Genomic DNA, 27,049 nt, shown 5'->3' on the forward strand with positions numbered 1-27,049 from the left:
TACTTCAGCACAGCATACAAGTAATTCTGCTGGTATTGTAGCTATTTCAGACTGGAAAGTTTCACATGATATTGGGGCTAAAATTTCTACATATCTTTCATTAACATGTACACCGTTAGTGCTTGGCGCATCAGTTAAATTTACACTGTCTACTTCCTTTTCCAAGTTTTCTACTTCCGCACAAGCACTCTTGTTTTTTAATCTCTTGCACTACCTCAGACTCCTAATATTCATTACCGCTGGAGACGCACACTCGGAGTTATCGGTCTACCAAGCGTCCCGTTGCATTTTCTCCGCTTCTTATTGAGTAATTGCGCTGTTCCAGGGCCGTTTGCTTTTGTTCCCAACATTTATTTTGTCTGCTATATAAGCTTGGTCCGCTTCCTCAGTCTTTAGTTGCTTAGACCTATTCGCACTGTTTGCTTGAAATTGAGATATTCTTGCTGCTAAAACGTGCAACTACGCATCCATGGTAGGCCCTTGTGGTATCGAAAAGCCAGAAAACGACTACAAAAAAATGGCGAGGTGCGAATAGGACTCCTGCACTGAGGGTCCCGTACTAACTTAATTACGCATACAGATAAATCACCCAATCCGGGAATCGAGGAATCGAGAATCTCAACAATTTTGCCTGTTAGCGACACTGGTACTGGGTAACTATCGGTAGCAGGGTTTATAAGATTCTCGAAAATCTTTCAATTTCAGTACTATAAATATGAGTGATTGCGACACATCGATATGACGTATCAAGTTGCATGAGAAAGAAACATTCGCAGACTTGTGTGCCAAGCGCCTCATATGAAGAATAAAGTCAGTCCCTGAGTGATGTTTAGGTTTCACCATTGCGAACCAGTCAGCGTGAATGTAGAACACGATTGTTTTAATATGAAGCTTGACGTCAGATAACAAATGATAAAAGAAATATTTTTTCGTATAGTTACAAATGAACAATTTTCGAAATCTATACTTTACTTGTACTGTGAAACTGCCAAATTTCATCATTGTGGATCAACGGGAAAGATTTTGATCATTAAGTTTTGCGCGTATACACACATGTAACGAAAATGACCGTAGCTTCCTTTTTCATTGACGTACAAGCATATACTTCTTACACCGCCCAGGGCCTATAGATCGTAGTACGTGACATAAATTTCTATTTGATTCATGTAACCGTTTCTGAGATAAAGGGTTTTTAACAATCGGACGGACAGACAGACAGACAGGCAGACACACAGACTGGCAACAAATAAATAATAAGGATATTTAAATATACTGCTAACATTCTTACTGTAACATAATCTTTTTCATCTGAATGGCTGTTTATGACTATAACTTTACACGCTGAAATATAATGAGCCACAACCCTTTCTCAGAACCAAAACACCACTAACTGGCAGCCATATTCTACAGCACTAAGAACAGAGCCTGAGTTCAGTTTCCTCGTGCTGTACACACATTTACGATTAGACACCCGGCAAGAATCCACTGAGCTGTCATTACATTTGCAATGAAACAAAAACATAAAAATAGAAAAACGTCACTCACCATCCCGCATGCTGACAAAGCAGCAGAGATGGCGGCCAGTGCGCTTGCACTGTCACCGAAATGTAGAGCTGGCAGACGCTTCTGGCACCAAAGTTAGAGGCCAGAGTGTGGCTCTACACTCACGGGGTTGGTAGTTGGGCGACGAAAGAATATCTGGTGGACGTCTGACATAAAAAGGTGAGGCTATGAAACAACGGGGCTGTTGTCGTAAAACATTTTATTTCAGAAACGTCCAGAGTTAATTATTGTCACCCTCAACGTACTCCCCTCCTCCATCCCTACAACACTCTATGCGAATTTTCCATTAAGGAAACACTGCTGGAAGTATTCCTCTTGAGCTGTGTGACGACGCATTCCGCTTTACAATTTACTGCTTCAACGGACTGAAATATTGTTCCTTTTCATGCATTTTGACATTGGATAACAGGTAAAAGTGACATGACATTAGGTCAGGCGAGTAAGGTGGGTGGTTTATCACTGAGATGCTGTACTTCGCTACAAAAGTCATAACCGGCAATGGTGTATTACCGGTGCATTGTTCCGATGCAGAAACGATGACTTCTTTTTCCACAGTTAGAGTCGTTTTTCTCTTTTTATGAAGGGTTTAAGGAAGAAACTCAAGTTAGTAACGTTAATTAATAGTTTCACCATCAGAAAACCAGTAGAGATACACAGTTCCATGAGTATTGAAAACAAAATCGTCATAGCTTTGAATATTGATTTTTCTAATTCGAGCTTTTTTCGCCCTCAGTGAAGCTGGGTTCTTCCACTGCGTGGATTGGGACTTTGTTTCTGGATCATAAGTGATAAACTGACAATCATGACATATTATTGCTCCTTCAGTTATATCCAAAGAGTCAGACAAATATTTTCAGTGGCTTATATTTGTTCGATCACGTTTCAGTAGAAACAAAAAAATTGCATTAAGTGTTCTTTCTCAATGTTACAGTTTTAGAAATCGATCCAATGCTCAAACCGATGACATAGAATCAGATTACCTACTGTTTTGGTATTGTCATCGTTTGCGAAGATGAAGTGCACCCGAAGTGCGAGTCATCTTTAAACGGTTGAACCCCTAAAAAGCTCGCTTACGTGATAAACAGTCTTCGCTATACGTTTCTTTTAGTTAAAGGCAGGTTTAAATAGCAGTTTTTCCTGGTTCCACGTGAAACTTTACAACTGATCGTTGCTCTATTATCAAATTGGCCATTTTTCTGCCAAAACAAAATAACAGCTCGTACACAATGGCCACGGCCAGGCGCCAGAGATGCAGCATTCAAATGAGAAGGCTTCACGCTTCACAGGTGACGATCATTCATCGTTGGCGTATACGTACTTACTCCTCGCCAGCATCATTTCCCTTTATTTATGACACCTCTAATAGCCATGCAAATACCATTGTTAGAACATGGGTTTATTCTTCATCAACTACGACAATCGTAATGATACTTGGAGACGACAAATTCCCCTGCTCGTAAGCGAGCAGATGGGAGTGATGGCTGAAGTGACCCACCATCGGCGCTGGCCACAATAACGGGTGGAGACCGACAATACAAACTGGAGACAAGCTGCAAAGTACGAGGCCAACTGGGTCGCACACAATTATGGTCTGGACCCAGCAGCTAACAGCAAGAGCAGCATCAGCAGCAGCAGTGTCCGCCCAAGCGAACAAAGGCAGGGCGATAAGAGTTTGTCCACATGAGAAAAGCTGGCCTAGCTGCTTAACTGAATTTGGCTCGAATTGCAAAGCACCAAGTGATAAAGCGGCCCTCTGATTGAAGAGCGCTATGTCCACAGCATTGGTCCCAGCGCGAGAACAGAGTCCAGATGTCCACGAAGACTCGCATTCCGTCACAGGTCAACCATCGGAGTTGGTCAGCTGAGAGACTGCGACACATCTGATTAGAAATGAAGAGTACTTATAGAGGCTTGAATTTTCCTTGTTTTGGTAAAGCATCGGTTTCTGTTACGTAAATAATAAAAGAATCATGGCTCGGTCATACATCAATCAGATCACTTTCGTCACAGCTATTCGGAATAACCGCTACGTCAGTGTTATTACAATCCTCACCTCTTCACTCGGCTGTAGTATGTGGTAACCGCCTCGACGCCACTTAGATGTCTTCGTCATATCAGCGGGTAGCCCTTGAAGTAACTTCGCCCTGGTGGATCGAACTGACCCCATCCAAGACATCTAGAATTATATATGGAAGATCTCTCAATTTTAGTCGGCCATGGCCAGTTAATTCTTCTCGTTCTCCAGTTTCTGTCATTTGCTTTTTACACTACTGGGCATTAAAATTGCTACACCAAGAAGAAATGCAGATGATAAACGGGTCAGATATATTATACTAGAGCTGCCAAGTGATTACATTTTCACGCAATTTGGGTGCATAGATCCTGAGAAATCAGTACCCAGAACTACCACCTCTGGCCGTAACAACGGCCTTGATACGCCTGGGCATTGAGTCAAACACAGCTAGGATGGCGTTTACAGGTACAGCTGCCCATGCAGCTTCAACACGATACCACAGCTCATCAAGAGTAGCGACTAGCATATTGTGACGAGACAGTTGCTCGGCCACCATTGATCAGACGTTCTCAATTAGTGAGAGATCTGGAGAATGTGCTGGCCAGGGCAGCAGTAGAACATTTTCTGTATCCAGAAAGGCCTGTACATGAGCTGCAACATGCGGTCGTGCATTATCCTGCTGAAAACTAGGGTTCATCAGGGATCGAATGAAGGGTAGAGCCACTGGTCACAACACATCTCAAATGTAACGTTCACTGTTCAAACTACTGTCAGTACGAACAAGATGTGACCGAGACGTGTAACCGATGGCACCCCATACTATCACGCTGGGTGATACGCCAGTATGGCTATGAAGAATACAGGCTTCTAATGTTTGTTCACCGCGATGTCGCCAAACACGGATGCTACCATCATGATGCTGTAAACAGAACCTGTATTCATCCGAAAAAGTGACCTTTGGCCACTTGTGCAGCCAGGTTCGTCGTTGAGTACACCATCGCAGGCGCTGTTGTCTGTGATGCAGCGACAAGGGTAACCGCAGCCATGGTGTCCAAGCTGCTCCAAACGTCGTCGAACTGTTCGTGCAAATGACTGTTGTGTTGAAAACGTACCCATCTGTTGACTCAAGGATCTAGACGAGCCTGCACGATCCGTTACAGCATTTCGGATAAGGTGCCTCTCATCTCGACTGCTGGTGATACGAGGCCGTTCAGATACGGTACGGCGTTTCGTATTACTATACTATAAACCGCAATCGCGATAGGCTACAATCCTACGTTTTTCAAAGTCTGAAACGTGATGGTACGCATTTCTTCTCCTTATACGAGGCATCACAACAACATTTCACAAGGCAATGTCGGTGAACTGCTGTTTGTGTATGAGGAATCGGTTGGAAACCTTCCTCATATCAGCACGTTGTAGATGTCGCCACCGGCGCCAACCTTGTGTGAATGCTCTGAAAACCTAATCATTTGCATATGACAGCATATTCTTCCTGTCGGTTAAATTTCTCGTCCGTAGCATGTCATCTTCGTGGCGTAGCAACTTTAATGACCAGTACTGTATATATGTCCATTCGTCTTCAACTGGAATGCCTGCAGCGGTATTTATTATCACAGTGTCTACATTCTTAGAGAACTTCAAGCGCATCTCAAAATTCCGCGGTACTTCAGTACTCCATTTCCTTCCACACTAATTCTTGTGTATGGTTGTGTTAAACGTCATTCTGATCTTCGTCATTACTAATGTCTGAAGTGAGTCCATATCTTCTCCTGAATACGTTTTACAGCCCACTGTCTGATTTCCGAATCTCTGTCTATTTACGATGCAATCCTACTTCCAACTTGAATCTTTCCTTATCTGAATTCTTTTCCAAGTATAGTAATACGTCTTATAGTTTTTCATATTGTGAATGTAATCTAGTCCTGTTGGACGTCCTGATAGTAGAGGACCAGTTTTGCAAAACTCACTTCTGTAAAACTAATGTAGGGATTTATATATGAATGAAAATTTTGCATACTTCACGGTTTACGTACTAATTTCCAAACGAAATTGGTACATCCACAAATGAAAAGAACAATAGCGATACATAAATTTAAAAAATTGACCATGAAAGTACAAAATTAGTTCTGAACTTGCTTCCTGATGTACAAGTTTCTTTATTGTCATCTGTTTACCAAGGAAACACAATAAATGTGATATATACATTTTTTACGTATTATTGATGTAGACTGAAGTAATCACATTAAGAGAAACATTTAAACATTTTAAAGCAATTCAGTTACCATGTTTATAGTCCAGTTCCTCACTCTGCTTCCTCATCTACAGTTTCCTTCACAACACGTACACTATACGCAAAACTAAATCTCTTCAATACATGTCCATCGATATCCAATGAACTTTATTCTTTGCCATATCTTGACTCTTTTCGTTAACAAAATGATTCGTCGTTTTCATTTTAGAGCCGTATGCATGGATTTCTTGAGGATCACTACTACTCTTGACTCCCTATTATATGCATATCTAACTGAAGTCTGAACTGTGAGTTTCCAGTGCCTTTTGTACCAAATAACTTTGTCTTTGTCAGTGCTGAAAGGCAATTTGGACCTTAAAATTCTTCTACATTTCCGTTTGAGGTAATACACATAAAAGTCAATTTGCAATACTTTGACGTCACCATGATTTCTGAGGATGTCGTGACAGTGCTTAGACGATGTCAGTTCTCCTTTCTCTTTCTACATTGTTTCTACTTTACCGAGCACCTGATCAGAAGGCATTCAGCTTTGCCTCCGTATTGGATTTCCATTAAAATGCTCTTCTTATTTTGTGAAATGCTTGAGTCAGAGGAAAGTCTTAGCTCTTTCACTGAAAATATCACTATTAAAATTGAAACCATATTCAAACTACTAAAATGAGCTAGTTTTGCTATAGGAATTTCGTGGCAGAAAATGAGGTTTGGAATAATGGAGAACATTTGGTAGCTTATAACTATGGAAGTAATACGTATTGGAAAAACTATTTTCTGAATCAGTATATACCGTAAAGTACTCATTTCGGTCATTTCGGCAGACAGCGAGTTTTGAGAAAAATAGTCCTCAGTTATCTATGGTGTGTTGCATTAACCGCGTCCGTAGTAGAGGTATCCGAAGCACTCCTGAGCGTAAGTTGCCCAACTCGAAGGTAAACGGGTTTGAATCCTGGTTGTGGAAGTAATTCAGCTTCCAAGGGCAACGAGGGACGGTATCGTGCAGTTGCTGATAAGCAAGCTCAGTGCCGAAGTCCTAGAATTACATTCCAGTCCTGTCCAATAAGGCTCATGGAGTGGGGCACGTCCATGATGATCCGTTTGTCGGGTGGGGACATTAAGTTTGTCGGGTCCCTTGAGGTGATTTGAGAGTACGAGGCAATGTGTCAGTACTGGTTTACATTCCATCACTTCTTTCATCATCACACAACACAAACGTAACACTACACGGTTTACACATCCATTAAAGTAACGTACGCTCAACGGACACAATTCGCACAAACCTTTTCGAAAGGAGTCAGTGTGCATGGGGGAAGAAAACCCTGTCCTAATATTTCGCTCTTCAGTTTCAACATTTTGTTGACAGGGAAGCATAACTTTTTTAAAGTGCAAAAATAAATGAAATTTAAATGTAAATATTGTGTGACTAGGACCGATTGCCGGGTGCAAGTGTTTCGGTTTGACGCCACTTCGGCGACTTGCGCGTCGGTGGGGGTGAAATGATGATGATTAGGACAACACAACACCCAGTCCCTGAGAAGAGAAAATCTCCGACCCAGCCGGGAATCGAAATCGGGCCCTTAGTATTGAAATTCTGTTACATTGACAACTCAGCTATCGGGGGTGGACTTTGAAATGCTTAAAGCCTTTATTAGCGATTCTGCCAACAGTTGCAGTATTCATATCAGGCGACTAGTTTCGGAGCTTAGAGTTTCATTTTCAAACCTAGCCGTCTCAGGCTGCACCCACAGGCCCTGATCTTGATAATAAAGTGGCTACGAGTGCTTCATAAAATGTATGCCAAAAACCACACATGCCTCTTAGCAAGTCAAAATCAAGCTAACAGGCTGCTGAAACTACAGGTTTCCGAAACCACAATTCCATTCGATTCCTTCGTTATGTTTTGTTACTTTCCAAAACAACAGCCGCTGGAGGAACAACAGACAGGATTGTCCAGAATACAATTCCTCCGAATCTCAAGGTGCGTGCATCCCTTCCACGAAACCAAGAAGCTTGTAGAGAGCAGTGATTGTTATGTGGAGGCGGACCTATAGCTCATTGATCTACCCATATGCCTCTGAGAGTCACTTTCTTCTCCTGTAATACTGTATAAACAATGGTCAGAAAGTCACAGTCCCAAATAACATTCTCTGCAAAAGTTAACTCTTACCATAAGTTGGGGGCTGACAAGAAAGTAACAAGCGTTTGTAAATAAAAGTTAATAACTTGGGAAAACGGAATTTTACTAAAGGCATATTAAAGGTAGACTCTTAAGCTATTTTTCTACATATCTCTATTCAAATTGGGGAACTTATCATACCATGCCACATGTGTTTCAATGTCTTCTCTGTAAAAATCGTACGCTTGCGATATTAACCACTGGTTTTACCGGCTTCGGCGGGAGATTCAAATCGTTTAGAGAGAGCTACATCTTGACTGTGCTGGGTAGTGGTGGTAGTCGCTCGACTCCAAATCCTTGATGTAAGGTGGATGGTCGAACACCTCCCACCCATATCCCCGTAGGAGCTCTCGTATACAACATTGGCCCTGAGTGGGGGAAAAGAAAGAAAAAAAAGATGCTTTTGGTGTCGTCCTGACTTAGCTCTGTCAGTGTTTGACAATATCTCTCTGAGTTAATTGTTGTGCCACGTTCAAGTAAATTAACGAGAATCAGTCTCTCAGAGTGCCAAAAACGTAGTATCCATGCTCTTCCTCGCTGACAGGGGTTACAGGCACTTGCTCGTTTTCTTGGGAGAGTAATCCAGCATCTTCGCCCTAGTTTCATGTACCAACCTCCATGATATATGGGGAAAATGTTGCCCAAGTTTCGTAATAGCGAAAAGACGATTTTCAATAACTCTGTCGTCGATTTTCATCGCCAGTTTGTCAGTCGTATGGCTCGGCTTAACACTGCAGCCCACAATGTGAACATTGGTACAACAATTGTTAAAAGCAGTGCGCCATTGCACACGCAGTTTTCACCCATTATTCCATTTACGTACACATCACAAAGGTCGCGATAAATTTTACTTGCTTTGCAAATTTTAGCCAACAAAAACCTAATTACAGCACAAGTGGTGGTATTATGTATTGCAGTGCACATTTTAACACGTCACAGACAGCACAGTGGCAGGGATACGGACCACGCGCTAGGACTGCTGGATGTGTACTGAGCGTAGGAACGTTACGGCACCAACATGGAGGTTGTAGTCCCGCCCAGTGCAGCTACAGACCGAAACGTCTGTTACTTTCTGGACTGCCCTCGTATGCCACTAAAGTAATACAACCGCCTAAAGAGTATCTTCTCATGCGACACACAGCTCTGGTTTTGCTTGCAATCTCTTTGCGGCAGAGCATGACAGCTCTGCATAATTCGGCAAAGACCGTCAGAGAGCTGTAAGTGGAACCAATAATTTTTTTTTCTTTCTGCTCTCTAACCTTCTGTACCACGTAATGTTCGGTACTTGGATATAAAATGTGACATTTCTTGCTTTGAATCTCGTAGATTACTGAGAAAAGTAGAACCAGATACCTCTATAGTTGATTTTGTGCAGGACTGTCTTCCCTAAGGCGTCATTTGGTCTCCCGGTCAGCTTCTGGGACTACTTGAATGAATAGACAACGAAATTGCAATAAAGACAAAATGCTTTGTAGAGAGATTTACCTGTGTTTCATTATACATGAAGCCATGCGTCCTGGTGAGTTATCTCGCACTGGCGCCCTACTGTTTCGCGTTTCCACTTTAGAGGTAAGAGCTAAGCTACAGACCAGAATGTACGTGCCACTTTGTTCTGACCGCCGACAGGTATTAGGTCGTACCTGGGTGCTCATGAATACACACAACCCACCAGAGCAGCTTTCCGAACTACTGTGAATATTAAACCTGTATAAGCAGGTGGCGTCCAGCACTAAACCAGGACACCTAATCCAGAATGGAGTCTGATGAATGAACTGGAAATGTGACACTTACATACAAGCGAGGAAAGGATAACGTGCTTCAAAGCTAAGGACCAGTAAATAAAATCTAGTAAAGAAACTTTCGTAATCTGATTGAATAATAAGTACCATATGTGTAATTTATATTGCATTTAGACAAAGGGGTATGTATTTGTTTCTTCATTTCGTTTGTCTGTAGTATATCGCCTAGATTCAGGTCAACAGAAATGAAGTTGCGTTATGTCGATAGAAGATTCGTTAAATGATTCCAACACTTATCTCGAATGGGACAGGCTATGTACTGCAACAAATTAAACAGGATGAACAGCAATGTTGAGTACTCCTGACATTTCTTTCTGCCATAGGAGGAAAACAATTTCATACATAAACACTATCACACAGCAATTCTTCGGAATGTACGTCAGCGGCTTCATACCATAATGAGTGTCAGATCTTGTTTTCAGTACTTCCGTGGGGCTAAGTTGTAATAAAGATACGAGAGAATAACAATGGAATTAAAATGCGAAGTAAGTACTTTTCAAATACCTATCGCAGTGCATAGCAGTAAACAGATTGCGTGAATAAAATAGGCCTATTCGTAAACAGTTATACTTGCGATATTATTTACAAGTTGAATATCAGGTTACATAAGACTCCAATTTGGCCTCTCACATCTGAAATGTCCTCCACTAGGAGGAGGTCCTCTCAAAATAAGGGTGTATCTTCATTTGTCTGAGGCGACACAATAGATAACGTAATGTGAGAGCTTCGAACAGAAGTAGGGTAAAATATCCCACGTGACCGTCTGTATTCAGATTTTCGATGAATTCCTGAAAACAAGGAAGTCGAATGGCGATACGCCGATGATATCTTAATTCTGCTAGAGACAGCAAAGGACATGGAAGAGCAGCTGAACGGATTGGATAGTGTCTTGCAAAGATGATATAAGGTGTACATCAACAAAATAAAAATGAGGATAATGGAAAGTAGTAGAATTAATCGGGTGATGTTGAGGGAATTAAATTAGGAAATGAGACACTTAATATAGTAAATGAGTTTTGTTATTTGGGGAGCAGAACAACTGATGATGGTCGAAGTAGAGAGGATATAAAATTTAGACTGGCAATGGCAAGGAAAGCGTTACTGAAGAAGAGAAATTTGTTAACACCGAGTATAGGAAGTGTCAGGAAGTTTTTTCTGAAAGTGTTTGTATGGAGTGTAGCCATGCATGGAAGTGAAACGTGGACGACAAATAGTTTGGACAAGAAGAGAATAGAAGCTTTCGAAATGTGGTGGTACAGAAGAGTGCTGAAGATTAGATGGGAGGATAACATAGCTAATTAGGAGGTACTGAATAGAACTGGGGAGAAGAGAAATTTGTGGCATAACTTGATTAGAAGAAGGGATCGGTTGGTAGGACATATCCTGAGGCATCAAAGGGATCACCAATTTAGTACTGGAGAGCAGCGTGGAGGGTAAAAATCGTAGAGGAAGACCAAGAGATGAATACACTAAACAGATTCAGAAGGATGTAGGTTGCAGTAGGTACTGGGAGATGAAGAATCTTGCACAGAATAGAGTAGCAAGGAGAGCCGCATCAAACCAGCCTCTGGACTGAAGACCACAACAACAACAAATTTAAAATGCTCCTGGGTCCCCATAAATTCAAAAATAGATCTTAAAATGTGCATCGTCAGCCAAGAGTAGTGGCGTGGGAAAAGGACATAAAGCTATGCAATTGATAGCCCCTGATCACTGAAACAAAAAAGTGTAACATTAGACAAAGAAAACATACTGTCGTGTCAACGTTTCGTCATTATTGTTTCTGCCACGGTTTAGTGTTCCAATCCTCTTTTATATCTATAACATTAAGTGAACCAATACTACTACATATACTAATACTTTTAGGAGTATTTAGTCCTGTCATCTAAACTACCAAATTAACATTCACTACCAGTTGTTTCATTGAACATCATACGGTGAAACGTATGTTGAAAGCAGTAGTGGAGTGTTTGTCATACACCTAAACAGTGTCTCTAGCATGTAGATAACTCTTCACAACGCCCCAGACAACTATCATCTGATACTGTACGCTGAACACAACTTGTAATAAAAATTAAAGCACCTCTTATTTTAGTTGATGCGAGATACGTTTTACTGTCTCAGAGATATTATTTACGTATACTATCACACAAAGAATATACAGTCACCATATAAATGAAGCTGTAATTCGAAATTCATCGATATGTAAAGTATACAAGAAACAAATTAAATGATAATATCAGACGCCGATTTTTTAGTATGTTACTCAGACGGTAAAAAAAAAGATCGTAGTTTCTGTGGGTGATCTGGTGTAAACCTCTTGACGTGCTACTTCCGTGGCTGGGTCGTCAGTAACGCAACCTTTTAATCCTAGTATACTAAAGTGGGGAAAGTGTTACTAACCCATAGTAAATTTGGCTATTGCATATTCTATTCAAAGTAGTTATAATTTAAGGGTATGCGCTTGTTAATTACAATTGTAAGATCTCCCGTTTTAGTCCCTATATATACCAAATTGCCCCGAATTCGTACGAACTGCAGTCGTGAATTTTACAAAGGGTTATTAATCTACAGTTGAACCTTGGGTACTCATAACAATACAGAATTTTGAGCAATGACTGACGTCAAAGTAATTAAACCCCGTCACAGAGGACATATCGTTGCAGACGATCCGAAGGGATTTCGCTTTCTTACAAGCTCTGAATACAACTAAGATAATTAAGAGAACGGTTCGCCGAACATCTTTGTCTCCTACACTAAGACTTTGGTGTTAAGTTATATGATGTTCTCGTAAAATACAACCATTATAAGCTGTGATAGTCACTGAGACAAACGGGGCTTCTGCTACACCCTAAGAAAAAAGAGAGAAAGAGAGAGAGAGAGAGAGAGAGAGAGAGAGAGAGAGAGAGAGAGAAGCACCATGAAAGTATTACCCAAATGGGACGGAATTCGGTAGATGTGATGTAAACATACAGAAACAAATGATTACAGTTTCTGAAAAATTAGTTGATTTATTCAGGAGGAAGAACATCACAAATTGAGCAACTGAATAACGTATTGGTCTACCTCTGTCCCTTATGTTAGCAGCCATTTTGTTTGACATTAATAGATAGATGCGTTGGATGTCCTCCTGAGGAATATCGTGCCAAATTCTGCCGAACTGGATATACATCGTCAAAATGTCGAGCTGGCTGTAGGTCACTTCCCATAATGCTCCGTAAGTTCTCAACTGGCTGGCCATAATATGGTTTCGTAAGTACGAAAATAAGCAGCAAACAGTCTCCCCGGCATTCTGAAAGCCGGACAGTGTGGCCGAGCGATTCTAGGCGCATCATTCTGAAGCCGCGTGACCTCTACAGTCGCAAGTTCGAATTATGCCTCGGGCATGGATGTGTGTGATGTCCTTAGGTTACTTAGGTTTAAGTAGTTCTACGTTCTAGGGGACTGATGACCTCAGATGTTCAGTCCCATAAATGACTTTAAGCGCTATGGGACTTAACATCTGAGGTCATCAGTCCCCTGGACAAAGAACTAATTAAACCTAACTAACCTAAGGACATCACACATCCATGCCCGTGGCAGGATTCGAAACTGCTGAAATATAAGACGAGGATGGCTTGCCATGAAGCGTAACGAAACTTGCAGCAGAGTATCGTGGGCTACGGCTGTGATGTTAGGGTATCTTTGATGAGAACGGAAGTGGTCGGGCTATGAAATGACACCTCAGACCATCATTCCTGCTGTCGGGTCGTATGGTGAGGGAGAATCATGCTGGTATCCTACCGCTCTCTTAGGCGTCTCCACATACGTGTTCGGCCTATAGTCTCATTGAGTAGAGTAGCTGTTTCAGTGATGATTCCCGCTTTGAACTGAGACCCAGTGAGCATTGAGGGTGTGCCGATAACAAGGAGTGATGTTCTGTGGTGACATTTCGTTTCATAGCACCGCTTCGCCCTTACAGGACTGCCGTGCGTCAACGATATTCTATGCCCCATCCCGAGCCATCCTGGGTCTTCATTTCAGCAAGATAATTTCCGCCCTTTTGACTGGTTCTTTTAGTGCCTGCAAAACACTGCCTTGGCCAGCAAGGTCATTGAATGTCTTCCTGAGAACTTTTGGAGCGTCATTGGGAGGCCCTTGAACCAGCTCAGGATTTTGACGATCTGGTGCGCCAGTTGCACAGTATTGGGCACGATATCTGGAGGACATCCATCAACTCAGTCAGTGTCAAGCTGAATAATTGCTGACACTAGGATCAGATGTGAGAAAAGGCGCTATTGACTTAATTTCTGAAGCACTTGCATCTGAATAAATTGCTCTGTTTGTTGGTACATGTTAATCACATCAATCGATTTCCATTCTATTCAGATAATTCCCTTGTGGTGTGCCAGCCTCTGTGGCCGAGCGGTTCTAGGCGCTTCAGTCCGGAACCACGCTTCAGCTACGGTCGCAGGTTCGAATCCTGATGTCCTTAGGTTAGATAGGTTTAAGTAGTTCTAAGTCTAGGGAACTGATGACCTCAGATGTTAAGTCCCATAGCGCTTAGAGCCATTTGCACCATTTCAACCTTTGTGGAGTTTTTTATTTTTATTGTTTAGTTAAATGGCTGTATGTAGTGCTTCCTGTACTTCTGATCATGATATTAGCACTACCCAACCTACTTATTTAATTGGGTACTAAAGTTATTGCATTGAAAGAAAAAAATAGCTGAAAATAAATACTAGTGATAAAATCCTGCTTATGACAGTGTGCTGCGATATACGTGGCTTGGGAGCAGTTCTACCGTGTTGCTAACACGTCTGCCGAAGTTTCCCGCCTGTGGAATCTTCAGCATATAGCCATCTCACTCACACCGCTGCACGTATAGCGAATGGGTGGGTTAACAGTAGCAGATTCAGATGCGATAGTGTTCCGCGAACGTCATCTGAGAAAGCAAATCCTCGCCAGGCCTCCTGAAAACAATGCTCCACTCTTGAAGCGTGCACTGGGGAAATATAATTTTTTGTGAAATAACAATGAAATTAATAGCCCTAGCTGCATACACGGATTGATAAACTACTGGACATTAAAATTGCTACACCACGAAGATGACGTGCTACAGACGCGAAATTTAACCGACAGGAAGAAAATGCTGTGATATGCAAATGATTAGCTTTTCAGAGCATTCACATAAGTTTGGCGCCGGTGGCGACACCTTCTACGTGCTGACATGAGAAAAGTTTCCAACCGATTTCTCACACACAAACAGCAGTTGACCGGCGTTGTCTGGTGAAACGTTGTTGTGATACCTCTTGTAAGGAGGAGAAATGCGTATCATTACTTTGATGAAGGTCAGAATGTAGCCTATTGCGATTGCGGTTTATCGTATCACAACATTGCTGCTCGCGTTGGTCGAGATCCAATGACTGTTCGCAGAAAATGGAATCGGTGGGTTCAGAAGGGTAATACGGAACGCCGCGCTGGATCCCAAAGGCCACGTATTGCTAGCAGTCGATGGCAGGCATCCGCATGTCTGTAACGGATCGTGCAGCCACGTCTCGAACCCTGAGTCAGTAATAGGGGACATTTGCAAGACATCAACCATCTGCACGAACAGTTCGACGACGTTTGCAGCAGCATGAACTACCAGCTCGGAGACCATGTCTGCGGTTACCCTTTACGCTGCACCACAGACAGGAGCGCCTGCGATGGTATACTCAACGACGAACCTGGGTGTATGAATGGCAAAACGTCATTTTTTTCGGATGAATCCAGATTCTGTTTACAGCGTGATGATGGTAGCATCCGTGTTTGGCGACATCGTGGTCAACGCACATTGGTAACGCGGATTTGTCATAGTCATACAGGCGTATAACCCAGCGTGATGGTGTGGGGTGCCGTTTGTTACACGTCTCAGTCCCTCTTGTTCGCATTGACGGCACTTTGAACAGTGGACGTTACATTTTAGATGTGTTACGACCCGTGGCTCTACCCTTCATTAGATCCCTGCGAAACCCTACATTTCAGCAGGATAATGCACGACCGCATGTTTCAGGTCCTGTACGGGCCTTTCTGGATACAGAAAATGTTCCACTGCAGCCCGGTACAGCTCATTTTCCTGATCCCTCACCAATTGGAAATGTCTGGTCAATGGTGGTCGAGCAACTGACTCGTCACAATACGCCAGTCACTACTGATGATGAACTGTGGTATCGTGCTGAAGCTGCAATTGCAGCTAGCTGTACCTGTACACGCCTTCCTAGCACTGTTTGACTCAGCGCCCAGGCGTATCAAGGCCGTTATTACAGCCAGAGGTGGTTGTTCTGAGTACTGATTTCTCATGATCTACGCACCCAAATTGCGTGAAAATGTAATGAAGTGCTAGTTCTAGTATAATATATTTCCCAATAGATAGCCGTTTTTCACCTGCATTTATTCTTGGTGTAGCAATTGTAATGGCCTGTAGTGTATAAGCCAACGGGGACAGTTGAAAATGGGTGCCCAGACCGGGACGCGAACGCGGGATCTCCTGCTTACATGGCAGACGCGCTATCCATGTTTTCTTTTTCTTTTTTCTTTGTTCGTTGTTTATCGTTGGGTTAGGTCTTTGCGGACGTCACATGACCTCCATTAAAGTTCGTTTGTTATTCCTTCTACTGAGTTTTCGTATTACAGAGGCCGGCCAGCTCTCTGACTGTACTAAGACACCGAGGACACAGAGGATAGTGCGACTGCAGGGGCTTTTCTCTGGCACGTCTCTCGTGAGACCCACATTCACAATTTATTGTCCCGCACTATATTCAAAGTGCCATTGCCAATTATTACTCCCTGCTTTACTGCCGGTTCCCGTAAGATACGATCTTCATAGATTTATATATATATATTTTGTGTAATCTATCAACAATAGTATACCATGAATGTTTAACACGATTGTCCATATTCGTTACTGCATACTGGAAGATAAGATTTTAAAAAAATTGCTTGTTCAGTTTTGATGTATTAGTTGTCTCATCATTAAATAGTTATTGTTTTTTTCAACCATAGATCATTAAGATAATGATATCAGACATGCTGTCTTAATCGAAACGAAATTGTTCTTTTTTGAAAAATTAACCAAATATTTTTAAACATGGCTATGAGATAGCAATCGTTCAGAAATATGATAGCTAAAATACAGCCAACCGGTTGCAAGAAAGTTTTATTTTAACTTGGTTTCGACACTGCCTCTGAGCATCTTCACAGAAAATCCAAACCATTACCTAGAAAGACTACAAAACCATTAACAAAGAGATAACTGAAGATACCGATCTGAATATACGTTATGAGTAAGATTGTCTCTTTAGCTCTCATTAGCAGAAAATGCTACTTTACAGTCGTACTTGTTTTCGGTGGGACGCTGAATGCTCTAAAACAAATGTCCTAAGAGCAGAACAGAAAAAAATAGTTTTCATTGCGTTAATTGCAATGTCCTGCATGAACTGCGATTTGCATAATAACGGTCATTAACTTGTGACATAACACTTACATGCTATGTAAAACATTTTTTAATTTAAGCAGCTTATTTCTTCAGATGTTAGTATACAGCGCGACTCGTCTTGAGTCGACGTGGTGGCAATTTCGGCTTGTGCACATCTTAGTCTGAAGCCATCTCCAGTGACTGCTACCTTTTACACTACTTAGCGCCGTGTGGTTTGCTACCACTCGCCATGTAGCTATAATTTTACCAAACAATCACCAACTTTATGTCTCTTGCAATTGTCTGTAATTTCGGACGGTTTAAATATTATCGTCTTAGCATGACTACAGAATTTTCCTCTTAAATCTCTTCAGCTGCTACCACACATGACTACAGTCTCCACGTAAACATGTTCAGAATGATATCTATCGATTCTTCATTTTTCTCTTATGTTAAACATTTTGTAGTCTGTTTAGGTAACTGTTTCGATTTTCTGATAAGGACACCCACAGACGGTGTCCAAACTCGGTAAAATTAAAATCTTGTAGCAAATCATTGGCTGTATTACACACATCAAATTAACAAAAGCATGCATATGTTAGTATTGTCTTACCAAATAAATACCTTTGCAGCATACATTTGTTTCACATCAGTGGTCTTGATGAAGGTACACAAGCACTACACTGCAGGACACAACCACACACATGTATACGCAAACGCAGAGTAGTTCACCTGGCATCAGGTCGTTGACAATACTTTCGTCTATTATGAAATTCTCAATGTTGGTTTTACAGTAATAAGGCTATGACAGGTAAGTGCAAAATTATCATTATTTATTATTAAACGATGTCATGCTTTCCCATTTCTACTCTGTCTTATGTATATAATCCCTGTCTTCGTCTGAATTATTTAACAGGTATCCCTTAACTGACTTTTTAAATAATTGTATTTGTGTTGCCTCTTTATTCTTCTTAGGAAATTTGTTGTACAGTTGTCATCTTGTAGAAAATGCTACCTTGTGTTCTTTTTTGTTAACTCTTTATAAATACAAGTCCAGTCTGGTTCTTGTTCCATGGTGTTGTGACCTGATGTTTGTGAGATAATTGTTGATGTTGTTGTGGTTGGCAGGAGAGCCAACACAGTCTTACTAGAGGAGGCCAAAATGCTCGCGTTTTAGCTCACGCAGGCTGGCGTGAGGTCTCGAACAGGACAAGACTGTGCTAAACTATCGTCTCGGCAAATGAGAACGTGTTTTTTCAGTGAACCATCGCTAGCAAAGTCGGTTGTACAACTGGGGCGAGTAGTAGGAAGTCTTTCTAGACCTGCCGTGTGGTGGCGCTCGGTCTGCAATCACTGATAGTGGTGACACGCGGGTCCGACGTATACTACCGGACCGCGGCCGATTTAAAGTGTGATGTCTGGCGGTGACACCACAGATGTTCTTCTTATTATCTGCAAACAGGTGGTAGATGTATTCACACGGTGCAGTTCAACTCCCCAGCTACTTAGAGAGAGTTGTACAGGCTCCCCGGTTACGATTTTTACGAACTGTGAAACGTCCCCTTAGAACAATTTATACACGACTGTGCTTAAGCTGACACACAATATTTTTAGCGCAACGCAATCTGACTTCCAAAAATACCTACGAAAGAATACTTTTCACAAATCACTTACCTCACAAAAATCTTCGTTACTCAAGCTACTGCAATACAGCGAGCGCCACTACTGCTAGCTAAATAAAAGATTCAAACTACTGAAGGCACTAACTACTGATAGGCATAGTTAGCAAATGAAAGATTTTAATACAGAACAAACAATGTATTTACCTTAATAGTCATTATATATATATATATATATATATATATATATATATATATATATATATATATATATATATATATATCAGTTCATGACACCAATTCTTACAAATTTCAAAACTCCGCCATCTCTCTCCCCACATCCAGCACTGCTGGCGGCTCACCTCCAACTGCCCAACGCAACGCGTCGCTAACATCCAGCCGCCCAACACAACAGTGGCGAGTATTACAACAATGCCAACCAGCCACTGACTGCACAGCCAGTGATTTTTCATACAGAGCGCTATGTGGCGTTACCAATAAAAAAAAAAACCTTAACTGCCTACTTACAACAGTTCCAATGGCAATTTTCTTTAGTTTGAAAACTGTTTTCATGTATCGTGCATGGGACTCTCAGATACGATTCCATAGCTAAAGCTGGTTACATATAAGAATAGCATGTAACTATAAGGGGGGCCAGCCCACTCGTCGTGTATAGTATGCCTAAGGGATGTTGCATGCTATACAACAACAGAAGCAAATAACATTTCTAGTTTTATTTCAATAAATCCGATTGACAGTACTTAATTTTGAAAAACAAAGGTGTCGCAAGCGATGAGCGACATGCAACATAAATCAGAGTCCTTCCTATATACAATGTTCTTGCAAGTTTGGCACACAGTTGGTGGCTCACTTACAACTGTTATCGAATCGTTCTCTGCTAGACCTGTCCATGTACTGCGCGGCCGAGGCTGGCAGGAGCGGCGCTTACATTCTTCTCTTGCAGAGGCCGCTCATGTCGTGGTGCGGTCATAATATGCGCACCATTGGCCGACGTCGTTTCACCGACTCCTCTTGCGGTCTTCAACTTCGTTCAGGTGCTTGTGGTTATGCCAGAACATTCCTCCTCCCTCGGCCACTCTCCCGCCGAAAGCGAAGGACCATCGTCGTGTAGCGAGTCCGGCCACACGTAGGGAGGCAAGAGTGTGGTCGCATCGACGGGTCGGAAGCTGTGGCTGCAGGGGACGTCGAGCTTCCAGTCGTTTCTGGTAGAAACGTCCTACGGAAAAAGACCAGAAGGGTACGCGTCCATCTCCTGCTGCCAAGAACAGAATGAAGAAGGCGGCGACTGCTGCGTTGTAGATGGGTCCAACTCCAACTGTAGGAGGCGGAGAAGGCGAAGCTTCCATCACCATGGGGTCGTCACGCGGTGTCGTGATGATACCCTATGGACGCTGCTGCATCCATGCTGTCTGCTGTCCTTTGCACACGTGAATCTGGGGGATGAGAGACTGGAAGATGAAGGTGTACAGGACAATGGCGAAGTTTATTTTGATGGCGGCGCTGCAAATCATCTGGACCTGAGAGAAGATACCTGCAAGCGCCAAGTCGACGGACGATCTCGCTCCTCGCCCACCGTCTGCTACCGCTAAAAACTCTGTAAAACCCACTATCGTCCGGAGCGAAGAGGTACTTGCAGCATTCCTTCGGCACCGGATGCTTAGGATGGTGGAGCAGGTGGAATAGTGTGCGATGGCGGCGGCCGTGAAACAATTCCGCCGGCTATGGTCCACCCCGTGTGTGCGAACGTTAGGAGACGACTAACAGTTGCAATGCTTGATCCCTGCTTTGTGCGGAGCTAAGTCCGGCCATCTGCTGCTTGAAAGTTCTGACAAAATGTTCCGCTTCACCGTTTGACTGTGGATAGATCGGTGCACTAGTTAGATGCAGTATGCCATAGCCTTCACAGAATGTTTCAAATTCATTCCACATAAACTGAGGAACGTTGTCTGACGCTAGTACTTCAGGTAAATCGCCGAGGCAAAAAATCGATGACAACACCTGAATTTTGCTACGTGACGTTGTCGAGCTCATGGGCACAGCAGAAGAAAATTTGCTCTGTGAGACCACCACAATCAACCAGCGAGTGTTCCAACAAGGTCCTGCAAACTCTATGTGCATACTTTGCAATTTTGATGGCGACTTAGGCCAAGCAGAGAGTTTGTATGGCGGAACGGACTGATTTTCGGCACATGCGTGACACTGTGTCGTCATCGTTTCTATTTGAGTGTCCGAACAATGCCAAGTATAGTGGAGACGCGCTAACTGTTTCGTACGAACAATCCTGCCGGCCGCGCTGGTCTCGCGGTTCTAGGCGCGCAGTCCGGATCCGTGCGACTGCTACGGTCGCAGGTTCGAATCCTGCCTCGGGCATGGATGTGTGTGATGTCCTTAGGTTAGTTAGGTTTAAGTAGTTCTACGTTCTAGGGGACTAATAACCACAGCAGTTGAGTCCCATAGTGCTCAGAGCCATTTTTTTGAACGAACAATCCCCCAGTGTCCTTGCAGAAGTAAGTGCAACACTCCTTTTTCCAAAGTCTTTGGGATCAACACACGTGACTGTCCACTGCCATTTTGAACAAGAATCACACACTTCTGTACAGCAAGGCTACACCGACGTGCAAATTATCGGCGCACTGCAGAATTCGTTATGCTAGGCAAGGAACGATGCCAAGATGTGGGAATGCATGTGAGCATCATGTTCAAATCTGAATCCGCTACCGTCGCCTGTGCAATTTTCCTGCAGTTCAGGGGAAAAGATTGCAGCACTTCAGTATCCTGAGCATCGATGCGAAAACAAGATGCAGCAGAAGCGTCAAAGTGTGTATCAGGGCCAATCGGAAGACATGAAAGCGCGTCCGCATTACCATGTTGAGGTGTCAGCCGATACACATTCTCGTACTGTTATTGAGACAACCAAAAGGCCAATCTTGGCAACTTTTGAGCAGTTCGTACAGGAACCGATTTCGTCGGATGAAGCAAGGACTGCAATGTCCTGTAAACCGTTACTAAGTAGAATTTTCTGTCATACAAATAGTGATGTAATTTGATGACGCCATACACAATAGCGAAAGCCTCTTTTTTAATGTGTGTATAGTTACACTGTCCTTTGGACAACACTTTTTATGCGAAAGCAGTAGGTCTGTCTTTATCACCAATTCTGTGTGTAAGTGTCAAGTTGCAGTACAACTCGTTTGTCAGGATCAAAGTCAACTAAGCATCAATCACTGAGCAATGCGTCTTTAAGTTCTTGAAAATCTACTTGGCACTCATCTATCGAAACAAAGGGGACATTCGTGCGACGCAAGTGATGGAATGGAGCTGCGATTTGTGCACCATTCGGTATGAATTGAATATAATTGTTTATTTTCGCTAAAACTGACTGCATTTCTGTGATATAGCGAGGAACAGGGGAGTGTCGTATCGATAACAAATGTCACCCAAGAGGATGTACAACCTCACTGTTTATGACATGACCAAGACACTGGAATTGAGGTTTAAAAAATCACACTTGTAAAGTCTACACATTAGTCCTACAGCAGACAACACAGGAAACAAAGCACGTTAGTTTGCAATATGTTCTGAAGAACCTGCTACTACAATATCATCCAAATAGTTTGACAGTGTGGCACTTGTGCAGTCAGCTGCTCCAAATATCGCTGGAAAATGGCGGATGCGGAAGCACTGCCAAAAGTCAAACGCAGATATTTAAACAAGCCCAATGAGTGTTTACTACACACACTTTCTGAGATTTTCCATCGAGCATTTTGAAGATATGCGTCTGGAAAATCAATTTTTGAAAAGTAGCGTCCAGCGCATAATTTGTCCATCAAATCCTCTGGGCGTGAAATCTTATGGGACTTAACTGCTACGGTCATCAGTTCCTAAGCTATCACAGTACTTAACCAAAATTATCCTAAGGACAAACACACACACCCATGCCCGAGGGAGGACTTGAACCTCCGCCGGGATCAGCAGCACAGTCCATTACTGCAGCGCCTAAGACCGCTCGGCTAATCCCGCGCGGAAATGGATAAGTATCAATCATAGTTTATGCATTGACTGTAGACTTAAATCATTACAGAGGCGAATGCAACCTGAAGGTTTCGAGAGCAAAACTAGTGGACTAGCACACAAGCTGATATGGGTGCAGTAACTCTGCTATCTTGCTAGTCTTTAAGTTCACCAGCGAATATGTCCCGTAATGCAATGGGAATAGCTCTGGCCCGGTATTGTGTTTTAGCGTAATACGTGCAACAAAATGTTTAGCTTTGCCAAAACATTCCGGAAATTCTTTTAGCAAGCTAACTACAGTGTTTTTGCATTGAAAGCAGGTCCTGCCAACACATTACCTTGAATGTTAAAACCAAACAAATCAAATAAATAAAGACAAAATATTTCCTCAGATATGCGTGATTTGAGCACCGTAAAAGTCAATGTTTGCATATGCGAGCGCTACACGGCAGGCAAGGTACATGTTCCGAGAACGGGAATGTCTTGTCCATTGTAAGCCGTCAGTTACGTGCTAGTTGTAGACAGGCGTGGGGTTCCTAAGAGTTCGTATGTGTGACGACTTAGCAATGTGACAGAGGCACCCGTCTCAAACTGAAATGTCGCACATTTCCCTCAAGTAAGTAAATGAACAAACAGTTTGTTTGACTAGTATATTAGTGAAGAAAATGGATTCTTGCTAGATTTGCTGATGCCTGTTGCTGACTTTGAATATACTGCATTAATGATATGAGCCTTGTGATGAGAGTTTTGTGAGTGGGCTGAATTTTTACCTTTGTTCTGTCGCAAACATACGAATTGCACGTGTTCTTTCCTACCAAGAGCGCAACACTGAGCTTGTCAGGAGGGGCAGTCTTGGCGTTTGTGCCATGTGTAACAGCAATGGCAAACTTAATTTTGTTCGCCTGTGTAGCCGCCTGTTTAGCGAACTGCTCATGCGGCGTGGAAAGTTGTTTACTGGGCGTGGCTAGTGCAGCCGCCGGTGCAGAGTGGAGCGATCGCAAACAAGGGACTCAACCTGAAAAATAGCTGGCTGCTCAAATGTGTGAGGCGAGAAGGCACCAGAATCAAACTGATCTGGTATATGTACTATCTGCTAAAATGATGGGTTGCACTGTTTCAAAATCTGTTCTCTGTGTTTAACATCAGGCACATTGTACACGATTGCATCACGCAACATTACATCTGAATATAAAGCACCGCAAGCATATCTAAGTTTACATTTCCTTGTCATATCTTGCAAATCTGTTACCCACACACGATAAGTTTGTTTTGACCGCTTTTTCATAGTAAAGAATTGATACCTAGCTGCTGTCCCATTCACTTCTTGTTGGTCATAATAGTGAGTTAATGACGCTACCACGGCGGCGTAAGCAAGTTGACTCGGAGTGGCGTTAGGGAACAGTTTTTGTAGGAGCCTAAACACTGAACTTCCTACTGTTGATAGTAGATGGGGAAGTTTCACAGTACCTGGTACATTGTGGACGATGACGTTGACAACCACTCAATCCATTCCTCTTTATGTTCACGAAATTGTCTAAGAGATGGAACAGCAGATGTTGTAGGCGGTTCCTGTACTGTATGGCGGGCAGCGTTGGCTAGTGGCTGGTGCACAGAGCTGATTAGTGCATGTGCTACCTCTGGAACTAAAACATCTGCATTAGCTTTGTGGTATCTAACACTTGTGGCTGTGACTCCTGAGGAGGCGGGAAAGGTGGGGTCGGCAAATTGGAAGTCACAAACGCAAAAAGAAAAAGATAAGGAAAGTAAGTAAAATAAGTACAAACAAATAAAATCTCTTTAGCAACCATCTGAAAACGTGGATTATCAAAAACAACATGGAACTATTAATGCAATAAGCGCCCCTGCAGAGTAAATACAAGAGAGAATTAAGATGCCAGCAAAATATAAACGAAAAGTTCGTGACCGTCGGTCGGAGGATACTCGTTGCCAAATGTGGGGTCTTGCACACTCGTCACGTATAGGGTGCCTAAGTGAATGCTATGCAACAATTCAAGCAAATGACATTAGTAGTTTTATTTCAATAAAACACAGTATCAGTACTTTGAAATAACAAGGGTTTCTCAAGCGATGGGCGACATGCAACCTAAATCATAGCCCATTGCTATATACAATATTCATGGAAGTCTCACGCACATTTTGTGGATAGCTTATAAATATTATCATACTATTTTCTGCTAGTCCTGTCCTAATACTGAGCTGATACTGAGCGGCAGAGGCTGGCAGGAGCGGCGCTGATATTCTGCTCTTGTTGAGGCCGAACCTGTCGTGGTGACGTTCTAGTCAGCGTACCATTGGTCAATGATGTTTCACAGCCTTATGTTCTCTTGCATTATTCATCATCATTCTGGCACAGAACAATAAGGCTCAGTGAGTTTGTAATGGTACTTGAATTACGTAACCATTACGGCGTCTCACCTCAACCTCTAGTTACCAGCAATATTCTACTGTGTTTCTGTAAAATAGTTAACATACTTCTGTGACAACATACAGATTTCATTTGATTAATGTAGTGGTACTTTGATACATCGATATGTTTATATTGCAATGATATTATTCTTATGTGTATTTTTGTCACTATGATCTTTGACGTACTTGTGACTGATTTTTGGGCGGGTAAGCGATTATTGGAGAGTCAAGTCTTGGTCGTCATGTTGAAAAGACGCAGATTGTAGTCAGTTTATGAAATGTGAACTTTAACAATGAGGAAGATATTTTCAAGTAAGTTTTATATTGTGAAGTGATATTGCTACAAAAGTAATAAAAAAGAAGTCTAACTGAAATTCGAAGTGCTGATTACTTTTTCACATCACCGTTGACTTAAATTGCAAAAGTTTAATCTTCAAGAATGGTTTATGCAACACATCTATAAAACTTTTGTATCGCAGAATATCACCTAGGCCTCTTTGCATCCGAGCTTGTAATAATCACTACCTAGATTTTCGACGATTGGGCCATGAGTTCATAACGAGACCAGCGTGGGAAACACGAAAAGATGAGTGCCTAGTTTATCCATTATTTCATGAAATGTCTTTATTAACTGTGCTGTAATGACACCTGCCACCTAATATAACTTAGTTGTTGCTCGAAAATGCAGTATTTACCTGTGTGAGCAACACTACAATCATAATTAATTTTTTACCTTTGTTGTGGTAGGGTTGTTAGACGTTACACACAGGTTACAGGACTCCTAGGGCACAGTATGCTCACGACAGTGATCATAAGTGAATGTACTCATTCTCTTAGTAACCGTCATATAAATATTAGTAATGTGATATGAGTGATTTTGGCTATGTTTTAATTTATTGAAGATTGCGGACCTCTTCCCAACCATGGCCCCAGCTTGGTGTGTACATGTGGCAGTGGTTCAATGATGATGTCACCTGATGTTTCACTGAATGATGCCATGGGTTTTCTGCTTCCGCTTTCTGTATGTGTGTGGTCCTGAAGGATGTGGAAAATAGTCATCACAATACTGCAATGAAAGGGCTGTGGCAATTATGATTGGTTTTTCCCCATCGGGAAATTTATCGGAATCTAATTCCCAATACAGCCACCAGAGGGCGTTCCCTCTTTGGGGAAAATCCCCACCCATATCCCCACCCATTCCCTCTGGAAAACATCCAACCCTAATCACCCCTCTCCTCCATAGCCACCTCACTCCTACCAAATGCAGAGCTAGGTTTTCCACCTATGTACGCGTTCCTATTGGTTCCGACCAAATTAGTGGGCGGGGATTGTGTCTGTATAAACCCTACCTCTTCCACAGTTATCCTCATTGTACTCTAGCCTGCTCTTGTGTCCTCATCATTGTTGGTGATGTCATCCAACGCAATGAAGGGAGCAGCAGCGCCAATAGCAATGCTAAATGACTGAAGCAGTAGTTGGATGAATTGCTGTGTAAGTACATGTTTTCGCACCATGTGTCCTGAACAGTGTGTATGTATGTGTTTGTGTGTGTGTGTGTGTGTGTGTGTGTGTGTGTGTGTGTGTGCAAGTCAAGTATTTCACTTGTAGGTTGATAGCGGAAAACACTTTCTACATTTCAGTGATAGGTTGCTGTCTTATCCTTTCATACCACGTATGTATATACGCGTGCAAAGTCCTCATCAACTGTTTCACTTGTAGGTAAGTGATTTACAAAC

Source organism: Schistocerca gregaria, chromosome 3 (genome assembly GCF_023897955.1).
Source record: "Schistocerca gregaria isolate iqSchGreg1 chromosome 3, iqSchGreg1.2, whole genome shotgun sequence".
NCBI lineage: Eukaryota > Metazoa > Arthropoda > Insecta > Orthoptera > Acrididae > Schistocerca > Schistocerca gregaria.